The sequence below is a fragment of the Thermobia domestica genome, chromosome 17 (assembly GCF_964235325.1).
Source record: "Thermobia domestica chromosome 17, izTheDome1.hap1.1, whole genome shotgun sequence".
Classification (NCBI taxonomy): Eukaryota; Metazoa; Arthropoda; class Insecta; order Zygentoma; family Lepismatidae; genus Thermobia; species Thermobia domestica.
This window is the reverse complement of record NC_137470.1, coordinates 135886476-135901691: the sequence shown is the minus strand read 5'-3', so window position 1 is coordinate 135901691 and position 15216 is coordinate 135886476.

Sequence of the window (15216 nt, the reverse complement as noted above, 5' to 3'; positions counted from 1 at the left end):
ATTGGGTACAATTGTACCAACTTTTTCACAAAAGGGGATGAAAATGGGCCGTTGAATGACAAAGTGCTGAATTTGGTACAATTGCACCAAGTGTGACAACACTGTGTCACGATAAATGATCAGAATTGTTTTGTCATTTTCAATAATGAATTTGTTTCGAATATTTATGATTTTCGAGTGGATTGTACAGTCAGTGACAAAAGTTCTTTCCATTTCGTAAAATTATTTTGGGAATAATGCTAGTGTGGCTGGAATGTACAGAAAATTACAGTCTTTTCAATTTGCTAAAAATGTATTCAAATTTCCCTTACATTCTGAAGTTATTTACGAAACAATTTTCATCAAATGGAAATAATTTTTGTTACTGACTAGGATTTTTGCTAAATTTCGCGCACGCAGAATAGCAGTGGGGTTGAGACGTCATATCGGTTTAGAAATACAGTAGATTCAATAGCACTATGGCCAGAATATTTTCATTAGGTATTTCTAATTTCCTGTTGTAAAGAACCTAGTGTGTATTTATTAAAATCGTACTCTTATCCTTTTCAGAATGACCTTCACATCACAAGGACGACAGAGGGATCTCCAATCAAACGTCCTCCAGCCAGAAAGAGACGATGTGAGAGGGATAACTGGGAGAGAGTGAAGCGTAAGAGAAGAAGAAATAAAGGGGAGCAATATACCTCCAGTCATTCGAAGGATGTTGTTTTAGCCAGGAAAGTGGGTGAACCATGTAAATGTCCAAAAAATTGCTGGAAAAAAATTAAAGGGGACATAGAGTTTATTTTTCATTCATTCTGGGACTTGGCTGATTATGCAACACAAAACACCTACCTCATGCAAAATATGAGAATTCAGAATACGAAACGTTCCTACACAAAAGGACAATCTTCAAGGAGATCATTCACGTTTTCTTATAATTTGAAAATTAATGGTGTAGATGTTAGTGTGTGCAAGAAGGCCTTTCTTGCAGTTCATGGACTTCACCGCAGCAGAAAACGAATACAGCTACTTCAGGAACAAATCAAGGGTGGAAACATCACAGCCAAAAGTGATGGAAGGGGTAGGCATCACAACCGGCCAAATGCTTTTACAGAAGCCAGTTTGGAATCTGCAAGGAAGTTTATAACATCCATACCGAAATATGCCAGTCACTACAGCCGGAGCCAAAACGCGAACAAGCAGTACCTGGACTGCGATCTCACGATAAATTCTCTATATGAGACAAAGTATATTCCGTGGTGTGCATCTCAGCAGACAACGTCCATTAGTTCTGACAGATTCCGAAGGCTTTTTTGTGAGGAATTTTGTATAGGGTTTAAATTACCTAAGTCAGACACTTGTTCCTTTTGCGACTCGAATAAAATAAATTTGGATCATGCTAAATCTGTACATGACGAAAACGAAGCCAAACAGTTAGAAGCCAGTAGAGCGCTACACCTAGCTAGGGCAGAAGCCGCTAAGGAGAAACTCACCTATCTCTCACAGCTTGCTTCTTCAGATCCTACGAAATATCATGTAATCTGCGTTGATTTACAAAAGACCCTCCCAACTCCAAAATTAACGGTTGGTCCTGCTTTCTACAAGAGAAAACTCTGGAGTTATAATTTCGCAGTTCATGATTGTGGCTCGGACATTGGCTTTATGTTTCTCTGGAGTGAAAATATAGCTAAACGCGGTTCCTCTGAAATTTCTAGTTGCATACTTAAATACATTATGGGAAATAACGTGCAAAGTGAAGAACTTCATATTATTAGTGACAATTGCAAAGGGCAAAATAAGAATTGGACCTTGATTGCCTTATATGAAGCACTGCTTCGGTGTGGACGATTTAAGAAAATTTTTCATCATTTTCCAGTCGTAGGCCACACACAACTGCCATGCGATCGTGATTTTGGCCGCATAGAACTGTACGCACGTAGGCATCACCCCATTGTGTATACAACAGATGAGTGGGCACATGTAATCAGCAGTGCCAACAGAAAGAAGAAATTTCATGTAACTCGCATGCAGCAAACCGACTTCAAGGATTTCACACCACTTGTGTCATCAATTTCCAAGAAAATAACCACAGACACCAAACAGCCTCTCAAGTTTTCAGATGCAGCCGTGTTTAAGATGGAATCAGCTACTCCCTATGTTTTGCATGTAAGCTATTCGTACCAGAAGGAAGCACCTGTATGGACTACGTGCAACCTAAAGAAACGAGGCCGCCCACAGCCAGAAGTGAACCTCAACGATTTGCCATGCAAGTACCAGGAAGGAATTCCTATAGATATCCGGAAATACTCTGATCTAATGTCTCTGTTGGAATGGATCCCCCCAATATACCATAATTTTTATCGTAGCCTTGTTCCGACGGAAGTAGCTGGAGAAGAGTGTGTAGAAATGTTGGATGGACTTGATGATTGATGCATAAGAAGGGTCAACCTTGGTTGAATTCAATGTAATTTGTGACCTGCAATAATATGCCACTATTTCATGTCAGCGCTAAGAGCATTGTGACTGACTTACATATTCATTAAACTTGTAAAGTATTTAGTTTTCCTTACATACTTCAGTTTGATTTTTCATTATTATGTATATTTTTTGTTCACAATATAATTCTTGTGCATTTATGTTAGTTGTTATCCCACAGAACTGACTCCTAAAATTCTGATGCAATAAGGAGCTAACCAACAATGAGTAATATTGAATTACAAAAAGAACAAATTCAACCTCTTTTCATTTTAATTGTACATAATTGTATGTCTTTATATAAACTAGAAACTTTAGTGAAGCTTTTCGAATGAACTGCACAACATAAAAATAATAATTCCGATTTATGGATTTTTTCAAACTTTCAAAAGCTATTATCTCGGAAACAACTTTTTGAGGGTTAGCTCCTTATTGCACCGAGCCCTTCATTTGTAAAGAGTATTAGAAATATGTATTTACCTAAAACTTCCAGCTAGTACATCTAGCAGCTAGAGAGACACCATACAATAAAAGCGTATTAGATCTTGAAATTTCAGAAAACAATTATTGATCCTAACAAAAGTTAAATAAGATGGTACTTATATGGGTTAAGTGAGTACCTCAGACTCGTCAGTACAATTTCGATCGAAAGATTAATTCAGCTGTAAGTTTTCTTTGGATAATTCCAAGCGTTGATCGGGCTCTGAAATAAAGTGAACATTTTTTGTCAATATCTAATATAGCAAGCGAGATATAAGGAATTATGCATTTTATGACGTCGTAAAAATAGAGACCCACATGGATTTGTACTTTTGAGTATTTGCTGTAAGAAGAAATTTCAGAAAACAACCGTATATACCTTAATAGACAATTAAATGGGCGAGGGCACGATGGCTTAGTGGTAGAGTGCTTACCTCTGGTGTATTGGGTTCTTGGTTCGATCCACGGTCAAGTCAGTTTGTAGTGTACATCGTATTCGTGGGTTTTCTCGGGGTACTTTCTTTCCTCCCACCTTTGCATTCCATCAATTCTGTCAACAACATTCACTTGCTTTAATCATAATCTCCCTGAGACTAAAATGCATAATCGTGGGTCACTACACTGAAATATTTCCTTTTATTTAATTTTAAAATTAAATAGGGAGTTAAGTATGATCGTATCTCTACAGGTTAAGTGAATACTCCAATAGTTTCTGCAAAAAAGATTAGTTAAATACCCTACCACTAAGCTACTGTGTCCCCGCCCACTGAATTGTCTATTAAGGTATATACAGTAGTTTTCTGAATTTTTTTCTTATAGGAAAGACCCAAAAGTACAAATCCGTAAAGATCTCTATTTTTACGTCATAAAATATATAGTTCCTTATATCTTGGTTACTATCTTAGATATTGACAGCGAATTTTCATTCTTTTGCACAGCTCGATGAACCCTTGGAATTGCCTGAAGAAAACCTAGGACTGAACTAATCTTTCGATCGAAATTGTACTGAGGTACTCATTTAACCCATAGAAGTACCATCTTATTTAATTTTGTTGCCACCAATAATTGTTTCCGAAATTTCAAGATCTCGTACGCTTTTATTTCACAGTGTTTCTCCAGATGTTAGATGTACTAGCTGGAAGTTTTGGGTAAACACATATTTCAAATACTGTTTACAAATGTCAGGTTATATTTTCAAAAGCTTTTAAAATTTAATTTTGGTAGACTCCATGATGTTCTAACACTCCATGAGGATATCTAATTACTTTAAGATGAAATTGCTACTGGTGTTTATTAACTTTCCATGACCGATTTCGGAAATTTTAGCATCTAACACGAAAACCCCTTAACTGTGTTGGTCCTCCCTTTATTTGACAACATCTTGATAGCCGTTAGTCATATTTTAATTCAATTTCCGAATTGTAGCGTCAAGTATGCAAGCCCCACATACCTATAGTTTATTTTCCCATACCTCGGTATCCATAAGGCTTACCGAGTTGCAGTTTTCAGTAAAAAAAAAATTCAGTTCTTTACATTTTAGAGACATGTATTTCCATATATCTAAAACGCAGAAATTAAGTACCGCATTGGAACCCCATTGGAGTACTCACTTACTTTTGCATAGCAGGGTAAAAACGCCAGTGGTTCTCACTTTAAGGTTGAAAACACTATTTTGTCTCTTCTCTGAGCATCGTGAATCTGTCGGAGCTGTACCATAGTTGGAAAGACTCACTGATCCTTCCTATAATGACCATGTAGTTAGAATTAAAAAAAGGAGTAGCCGTTGGAGGAAAAACAATATTTTAAAATCCTTGCACCAGTAGTCGTCACCTTAAAATCAAAATGTTCCAGTAGTAGTCAGTATTTTCTACCAGTGTTCGTCACTCAAATAACTTGACATAATTTATTCAAAAACGCACTGTGTATCAGTTTAGGGTTAAGAATACAATATAAAGTAGTAAGCTTAATAACTTTGCATCACTTTTAGCACTCAAGAAATAAAATAAAAACGTTTTTACATACGTTTTAAAGCAATTTCAGAGAGAAAAATGTTAACTGAATTCAAAAGTTAACTGTATATCACTTCCACGTTAAAAGTACAATATTAAATACTATGTTTAATAACTATACGTCACTTTAAACTCTCAAGAATGAAAATAAACGTTTGTACATACATTTTAAAAACAATCTGAGAAACAAAATAAGTTAACTGAATTCAAAATTTAATTATACATCACCTTAAGCTTGAGAATACACTATAAAATACAGAGATTAATAAAAAATGAAATCTTTAAGTTTAACGTCACACGGTTATGCCGGTTAGGCTAAAGGAGACGGTGATAATGAGAAATGAGTGAAATGGTGGAATGAAGAAAGTGGCAGGAAACGGGAGAACCCCGAGAAAACCCACGAGCACGGTGTTTGTCCACTACAAAGTCCACACGGCGCGAGTTGGGATCGAACCAGGGACCCCAAGCACCGGAGGTGAACGCTCTACCACTGAGCCACCGCGCCCCCCTGAGATTAATAACAATGCATTACTGAAGAATGAAAAAAAATGTTTTAGCTACCTATATTGTATTTACATGTTACCGGTATTTCTCATTAACTTTTTTTTTTGATACCTCATGATCAAGTGTAGGGATGCGCAAGAGAAAAGATTTGAGATTGTCTCCTCTCGAAAAGGTGCCGCGAAAGTTGTCTCGTCTCGAAAACTGGATCCGTTTCTATTGGAATAGCTCTATCTCGTCTCGAATTTCGTAACAAAAATTCTGTCTCGTCTTGTCTCGTGCGCATCCCGAATCAGGTCCATAGCCAAAACCTTCATTTCGGAGGGGGTTTGATAGGGCTTTGGGATATCCAAATTTAGATATAGATAATCGATATCGACAAACTATCGAAACTTGTTCGAAATATCGAAAAATACAGCAATATCGAAATATAAACAATATCAAAAATCGAAAATATAGAAATATGAAAGAGATCAAAAATATGGACATATCGATCAAAAATGGATATATGATCTTGGAATACGATTTGGTGGAATAATGAGGGAGAAAAAAAATCATTGATTAAATATTAAATTGAAAAGAAATAAGAGCCTGACGCTCAAATACTTATCTATCCGGCACCCATCTTGATACCCATAAAATATCATGAAGTGCTTGATTGATTCTAAACCCAATAATAGTAATAGTAATTTAACAATAAACACAGAATATATAATTTACGCACCTTGAAATGTAGAAATTAATTATTGTAATCCCCAGCTTTCCAATAGACGTTTGATTTCTCCAAATGAAGATTTGGATATCTTGTTTCTTCTCAAGCAATAATGGGTTACAATAATCAATTGCAGTCCAAAGCCAAGTCACTAAGTTAAGCATGAAAATAAAGAATTCATTAGTTAGATGCATACAAAATCCTACGCATGCAAATCCGAATCTACTTGTATTAAATTGTAAATTTAAACAAACTAAATTATACTACTTTGGAAAGCGTCTCCAAATATAATGTTTTCATTCTAAAGTGAAGGAATTTTTAAAATCGGATGACCCGTTTGCGCTGTACACTCTCTATGCGCCCAATGTGAAATGAAAATGCAACATTGCCATTTACCTGGACCCACAACATAAGTGAGTGAAGTTACTGTCTTTTACGCTAACATGTCGATGGCCAGCCACCGTTTCAAACAGTAACTTCATTCACTTATGTTGTGGGTCCAGGTAAATGACAACGTTGCATTTTCATTTAAAATTGGGTGCATAAAGAGTATACAGCACAAACATCTCGTCCGATTTTTTTAAAAAGTGTTCACTTTAGATTTCACTTTAGACATATTTCGAGATGTTTTTCCTCTTACATTTTGTTGTAACTCTGATAATAACAGAGTTACCCTATATCAGGGAACGTTTGAGACATCCTGTATACTCATAAGAAGTTCCTTTCTAAATTCTACACGGATGTGGTTTCATTGAATGTGAGGTGGGTGATACACATTAGGCCTTTTGGGAGTACGTCACACGGACGACCGTAATTTTGTGTTCAAAATTTTTATGAACTGATGGGATATGTGATACATATGGCCACGGGCTAGAATTTTCTCAGTATGTCAAATATGCAATCAGATTTCATGCAGCTTAATTTGGTGAAAAGCTATTGCCAATTGAACGTTACATTTACCTCTTTCTTGCAGATGTTGAACCATGCCGTTAGCACGTGAGGAATGGATCGAAATAATCAAACTGTGGGGCGGGAGGAGTATATGTGCAGTGGTTGCCGATTGCAGAGTCATCCACAATGTGACTCTGTGTCACATGTTTCAGTGTCACAGTAATTAACTAAATTTGAGAAGACGGGCACATTCGTGAACATACATCGTAGCGGTTCAAACTCGCGGAACCTTTTTCCTTCCCCATTTTGAACCGGTACATGAAAATGCCATTTTCTCCATGTTTGCCTGCGCCGATTTTGAAAATTCCTTCACTAATCGATTTCTCTCGTCGAGTACTACAAGAATCAGTTAAAATCTCGCGGGCCCTTTTTTTCTTCCCCATTTTGAACTGATACATGAAAATGCGATTTTCTTCATGCTTGTCTGCGCCGATTTTGACAATTCTTCACTAGTCGATTTCTCTCGTCGAGTACTACAAGAATCAGTTAAAATCTCGCGGGCCCTTTTTTCTTCCCCATTTTGAACTGATACATGAAAATGCGATTCTCTTCACGCTTGCCTGCGCCGATTTTGACAATTCTTCACTAGTCGATTTCTCTCGTCGAGTATTACAAGAATCAGTTGAATCAGTTAAAATCTCGCGGTTCTTTTTCATTCCCCATTTTGAACCGGAACATAAAAATGAGATTTTCTCCATGTTTGCCTGCGCCGATTTTGAACATTCCTTCACTAGTCGATTTCTCTCGTCGAGTACTACAAGAATCAGTTAAAATCTCGCGGGCCCTTTTTTCTTCCCCATTTTGAACTGGTACATGAAAATGCGATTTTCTTCATGCTTGCCTGCGCCGATTTTGACAATTCCTTCACTAGTCGATTTCTCTCGTCGAGTATTACAAGAATCAGTTAAAATCTCGCGGTTCTTTTTCATTCCCCATTTTGAACCGCAACATGAAAATAAGATTTTCTCCATGTTTGCCTGCGCCGATTTTGAACATTCCTTCACTAGTCGATTTCTCTCGTCGAGTACTACAAGAATCAGTTAAAATCTCGCGGGCCCTTTTTTCTTCCCCATTTTGAACTGGTACATGAAAATGCTATTTTCTTCATGCTTGCCTGCGCCGATTTTGACAATTCCTTCACTAGTCGATTTCTCTCGTCGAGTATTACAAGAATCAGTTAAAATCTCGCGGTTCTTTTTCATTCCCCATTTTGAACCGGAACATAAAAATGAGATTTTCTCCATGTTTGCCTGCGCCGATTTTGAACATTCCTTCACTAGTCGATTTCTCTCGTCGAGTACTACAAGAATCAGTTAAAATCTTGCGGTCCTTTTTTCTTCCCCATTTTGAACCGCAACATGAAAATAAGATTTTCTCTATGTTTGCCTGCGCCGATTTTGAAAATTCCTTCACTAATCGATTTCTCTCGACGAGTACTACAAGAATCAGTTAAAATCTCGCGGGCCCTTTATTCTTCCCCATTTTGAACCGGTACATGAAAATGCGATTTTTTCATGCTTGCCTGCGCCGATTTTGAAAATTCCTTCACTAGTCGATTTCCCTCAACGAGTACTACAAGAATCAGTTAAAATCTCGCGGTCGTCTTTTCTTCCCCATTTTGAACCGGTACATGAAAATATGATTTTCTGCATGTTTACCTGCACCGATTTTGAAAATTCTTTCAGTAATTTATTTCTGTCGTCGAGTACTATAAGAATCAGTTAAAATCTCGCGGGCCCTTTTTTCTTCCCCAAGCCAATATTTTTGTATATTTTGAATGTATTCAAGTATGGAACAAAAGTATTATATAATTCCCTTAGTAGGCTTCTCAACTTAATATTTTTCAACTTAAATTTTATTTATTTTAATTATTTATTTTCTTGTGACTCAATATTTAATTGCAATCGTTCATTGGGTAGAAGGGTGGCCATTCTCAAATATATAAATATAGTATTCTTAAAATTTATGTGTTCTCGTACTATTAGTTTCTTCCACTAGACCTGGAAATTGCAAAATTAATACCTGGAAAACCTGGAAAATTCAGGGAAATTGAGTTCCATATTTATCTATGAACACTGCTATTTACAATTTTTTTCGAATAGGGAGAACTGTACAATTTTTTTTTTTTTTTTTTTTGGGAATGATATAACAATAGGTTTCTGGGAGTGTTGTTCGAAATGAAATCTTTAAGTTTTACGTCCCACTATTATACTGGCTAGGCTAAAGATAACGGGGTGTTGTTCGGTGGGGGTCAATGTTGCCAATTTTGGGTAAAGTCGCTAAATAAGGGGAATTCGACCTCAACGATAGCGTAGGTTGACCATAAAATTTTCAGTTAAAAACGGGACAGGTTCTTGCAACCCTAGACTTTTAGATCTACCTTTGTTCTTATCAGTGCCTTGATATCAGATTTCCTCCTCTCTCTCTTTGTTACAGAGCGGGTACTTATGAAAAAGGAAAGACACGTTGAAATTTGTTCAACACACAACCAACTGCTAAAACCTCTGCTGCCTTTCGAGCAGTACTGCGAACTATAGAGTATGTTTAATATAGGGAATTTCAGTTCAATTTTTGCCTCTTTGTTATTATTAATTATTAATACTTTTAAAAGGAGTAAAGGTACTGGGTTTGTTATTTACTTCTTTCATTTACATAAAACGGCACGAATACTAGTTTTTTCCATCTACTGACGGGACGGCCGGAACACGCCCCTAAAACGAGACTGTCCCGGTCAAAACGGGACTGTCCCGGTCAAGACGGGACGTATGGTCGCCCTACGATAGCGACAAAAATATTTTTTCCGATTGGAGATTTTTTTGGGTGATTTTTAAATGACGATTTACCTACTTACACATTTAGCGACTTTTTGCTGCAAACAAAATGTTCATCTCTAGAGAAGCATTATTAGTTCAAAACAGTTTTTACGTTCTTTTTTTCTGTTTGTTTGTTTTAATCAGCGCAACTGATGAAGAGTTTGGAAGTACAGCGTACTCACTGCCCCACAATCCTGCATTGTTATGTTACCCTTGCCCTCTAACGAAGAACAACTACAAACTTGATGTCCTTTAGTTCGCAGAGTTTCCGTTGAGAGACACACGTAATACATCATTACCGATAGCAACAAGATTAGCTATAGATGCGTGAATAAAGGCGAAGAAGATGTTTGTTATATTTGCCCTTTGGGGTCTTTTAATTATTCTGCACTTTTTCTTTTACAAAAAAATTGCTTAACGTAAGTACTGTAGTGTTAATTATTTCGGAACTATTTTGACCACAATATGAACAAAAGTACCCGAAACAACCTGAAATGATCCCTGAATTAAAGGATTGGTTGCGCCCTGTTTACAAAGATGTGAGTAGATCCAGCGGCGCAAATCTGTCTTCAACATTGGGGGGGGGGGAGGTAAGACCGTTACCATACTTTTTTTTTTGGCGATGTCCGAAATACTTATGAAGTTGAAAAACAATGTTGTGGAGGATCAGAGTTGTCTTCAGCGTTGGGAGGCTGCAGATTTGAGGCTTATTCTGGGGGACATCTATTTTATCTCACGTTCCTTTGTAGCAATCGGACAAAAATAATCAAATTTCTCCCAAAAAACACATTTCAAATTGGATTATTGGGGAGAAGTCCCCCTCAGTTCCAAGATTGGAGGGGACATGTATCCGTCATCCCCCCCCCCCCCCCGGATTTGCGCCAGTGAGTAGAACATATTGTTTAGTTTACATCTACAACTTTAAAACAATGCTTATAGACAATGAATTTCTCGATTATTTTTTATAGCGACTTTTCACCCAAAATTGGAGTCATCATCTCTCGTTTCGCAAACTTATTGCCAACATTTTGGAAACTGGTTGCGAAGAGAGCTACAATGGATGAGTCGAGTTATTTCGTCGCTTCCGCTGTGAACCTAAGTACAAGATTCCAAAGAGATTAAGAAAAAATGAAATGAAACCTTTGAGTTTTACGTCCCACAGTTATGCCGGTTAGGCTAAAGGAGACGCTGATGATGAGCAATGAATGAAATGATGGAATGAAAAAAGTGGAAGGAAACGGGAGAACCCCGAGGAAACCCACGCACACGGTGTTTGTCCATCACAAAGTTCATTTGACGGGGGCTGGGATCGAACCCGGGACCCCAAGTACCAGAGGTGAACGCTCTACCACTGAGCCACCGCAGCTCTTAAGAGATTAAGAGTCACAAACATAGTCACTTTCAATTTTGTAATATATATAGGTCTATATATTGCATCACTGACTAATAACTAAAATCCTTGGATTGTAAGGTGCGTTGCAAAATGATACGAACGATACCAGATATCGTCATATTATGTGATCGGAGAGGAAACGGAAAATAGAAGTGAGGGTGAATGAAACAGTGTTGTATTTATGTTACACGAACACAGGTACTGTAGAAATATACACGTACAGAGGACAGGGCGAAACAAAAATGAAAAATCAGCCCAAGAAAAGTGTTGCAAAATGATACGAACGATGACATGTTTAGTGTAATAACATGTAGCTAGATGTCTGCTATGAACATAGAGGGCGCTAGACGAGAAGGCAAAATGTATAGCAGACGAGTGATAGAAGTGTAGGCTAGTTTACTACGGCGAGGAAATCTGTGTAAGGTGACGAGTAAGAGTAGCATAATGGGCCCTGGCAAAGTATTATCTGAGTGCGAAAATTGCCAAATAATGGCATATAAAGAAGAAGGTGTATATGTTAATGAAATCGCACGTCGAATTGGGCAGTGTGCTTGAGTCCTGAACAATTTTCTTAAACTTGGGATGCGGTATGAAGTAAGGAAATCATCAGGAAGGCCGCGTTAACTAACGCCACAACAGCAAAGACAGGTTGTTCGAAAGCTAGGTTGTGCTGGAATATCCCTTACACAGTTGGCACAAGACCCTAACATTCGTGTACATACGTCTACCCTATCAAGACCTGTGAATCGCTGTAATCACCTCTGATATAAGAAGCGTAAGAGTCAGCCACAACTCACCGCGCAGCACAAGGAGCGACGGGTGATCTGGACCAAAATACATGTGACCTGGAAGCAGAACTGGCGTCGTGTCATCTTCAGTGACGAAAAGAAATTTAATTTGAATGGTCCCGAAGGCTGATGAGACTATTGACACGATCTGCGGAAGTAGGAGCAGATGTTCTCTAAGCGATAGCAAGGACAGTCGGTAATTGTGTGTGTGGGGGGGAGGGCTTCGGTTGTTATGGTACAACAAATCACGAATTTCTTACATCTCATATGACATCAACCACGTACTAAACAATACTTGCAGACAATTTGTTGTCATTTACCTCGAGAATTGCTGGTCCTGAGTGGATCTTCCAACAGGATAATGCTACTATCCACGTTGTTGGAACTACCAAGGATTGCTTTCAGGAGAAAGACGTGATTGTACTTGATTGACCTTTCAATTTCCTAGACAAAACCCGATGGGAAATCTTTAGGAAATGTTGTGTCGGTCAGTAATCGCCATCGGTACCCAGTAGAACAATGTTCGTGAGTTGCAGGATGCCATCATCGCTGCATGGAATCAAATTGATGTGACTCTGCTGCAAACGCTGGTAAACATCATGTTTAATCGAGTGTTCAAGTTGGTCTTATGCAGTGACTCATTTATTGTCTATTAGAACTAGCTTTTGTATTGCGTTCGTATCATTTTGCAACAGTCATTATCATGTTGTTTTGATTGTTTTTTGTTTTCAATTTGGTTAGCCATGGAAATGAATGAACTATACATGGTCTGTAAACATATCCTCCTTATACATCTCTACATATTACGTATTCCATCCGTAACGTGCACTTACTAAAGTTATGCCACATATTTGGATCGTTCGTATCATTTTGCAACATACCTTATATATAAAAGTCGCCCCCTGCCCGTAAAAAGCTTCATTCGAACTCGGAATCGAACCATTGCATCTGTAAAACAGTGCTGAGTTGATTTTAACGTTCCTTTCAGCAGCAAGGCTGTATGAGACGTGGACCTACAGATTAACGTGGAATCCGAACCACATAAGCTCCGGCCGGGAATCGAAAAAATGAAATGAAATCTTCGAGTTTTATGTCCCACGGTTATGCCGGTTAGGCTAATGGAGACGGTGATGAGTAATGAATTAAATAGTGGAATGAAGAAAGTGGGAGGAAACGGGAGAACCCCGAGAAAACCCACGCACACGGTGTTTTCCACCACAAGGTTCACTTGGCGGGGCTGGGATCGAACCCGGGACCCCAAGCACCAGAGGTGAACCTTCTACCTCTGAGCCACCGCGGCCCCCGGCCGGGAATCGAACCCGGGTGTCCCACGCCAAAGGCGTGTTCACTAACCACTTAGCCACGAGGGAGCTCATCTGTAAGGAAGTAAGCAAACAAAAAAACGCACACTGGATGTTTGCGCAACTGAGGATCAAAACATTCTCAATGGAGTATGAGAAATAGTTAACGCCAATCAAAGTGTGCTTTTGCTTATTCATTACTTCGTTAATACTTAATTCCTTCTAGAAATAGTGAAACTATACTATGAAGAAACACTAATAAACTAATAACAATTACGTTGTATTTCTTACCACACCACGAAAGTAATATACCATTTTTACCACCCATAGAATTTGAACCTAGTACTATACTGCATTAGTCACGCCGTAACGAAAGATGAAATCCAAACACCTGGCACTCGTAGCTGTTGAAGCTGTGTTGTAGCTACCTGTATATCACGCGGCCTGCGTTGGTACTCCTCAACATAAATACCTCACAGCCCAAAGCCAGGAAACATCACAGACAGAAGACAGGGGCACAAGCAGTGCCTGACACTTCACGAACTCAAACCCGCCAAGACTCAACTCAACATGACCTTCAATTACGTTCTAGAAACCAAACCAATGCTAAGGCACAAACTTACCAACTTCCTATATGAAAACACAAGAAAAAAAATCTAACTTTTTTGGTTCCAAAGTGATGACATAACAATAATACTAAAAAGGTTTTAATTTTCAGTAACCCAAACATTAATTAACTAGGGAACATAACAAAGCAAAAATAAATAAAAATAAAAATAAATTAAATTAAAAAATAAAAATCTGACAAGTAAACTCTCCCTGACTACTTTTTTTTTTTAATTTCAGTGAGGCTGTAAAATATGTCAATATCTTAGTAAAATATATATATTTCAATGTAAACAAGTTCTTTAAACAAAAGAAAGCTTTGTAGTAGAGCGCTTACCTCTGACGCGTTAGGTCCCTGGTTCGATTCCTGCTCCCGACAAATAGCCTTTTGGTGAACACTGTAGGTGTGGTTATTCTTAAGACTTTCCAGTTTCCTTACATTTTCTTGATTCCACCATTATCATGTATCTCATTGTCACCTTCTCTCTTACATTGATGTACAATCATGGGGCGTTAAACTAAAAGCAAAAAAAAAAAAATTGCAAATATCCTAGTAAAAATGAGTTTTCTAGACTACACAAGTGGCCCCGCGTAGGGTAGTCGCTAGCGCTCTCGCCTTCGGTGCGAACGGTTCCGGGTTCGATCCCCGGGGGAGAACTCGGTCGAAAAAGTATCAAAAGATTTTAAGTCCAGCCATCCTTAATGAGGTTTCCTTGGGTTTTCCTCATTCACAGCAGGCAAATGCCGGAGTGGTACCTAACATATAGGTCCCAGGCCGTTTTCTTCCTTCTCCAATCCTTTCTTCCCTTCCTTTCCCCGGATAGTGTACTCGCCGAGGAAAGTCATCTCTCATATGTGATGGGGTAACAAGGCCATTGATGCCGAAAGCCCAGAAATCTAAATCCTAAATCTTCACTACACAAGGAAATTTTCGCGCTGAAAACGGTTTATTAGCAATTATGTTAAGCAGTCCTGTAGTAAATCTGCACCAAGTAATAAATCGTAACATATAAAACGGAATGAATAAACACATAACATTCATTTTGCTACCTTGAAACGTAAAATGTTTCAAAACATTAATATTCAAAGATTTCTCAAAATTCAGATTCACCCATTCCATTCTCCTCAATCATTAACGAGTTACAATAGTAAGAACTGTCATAAACTACATTACTTAGTTAGTACTATATTAAAGCAAGTTACAC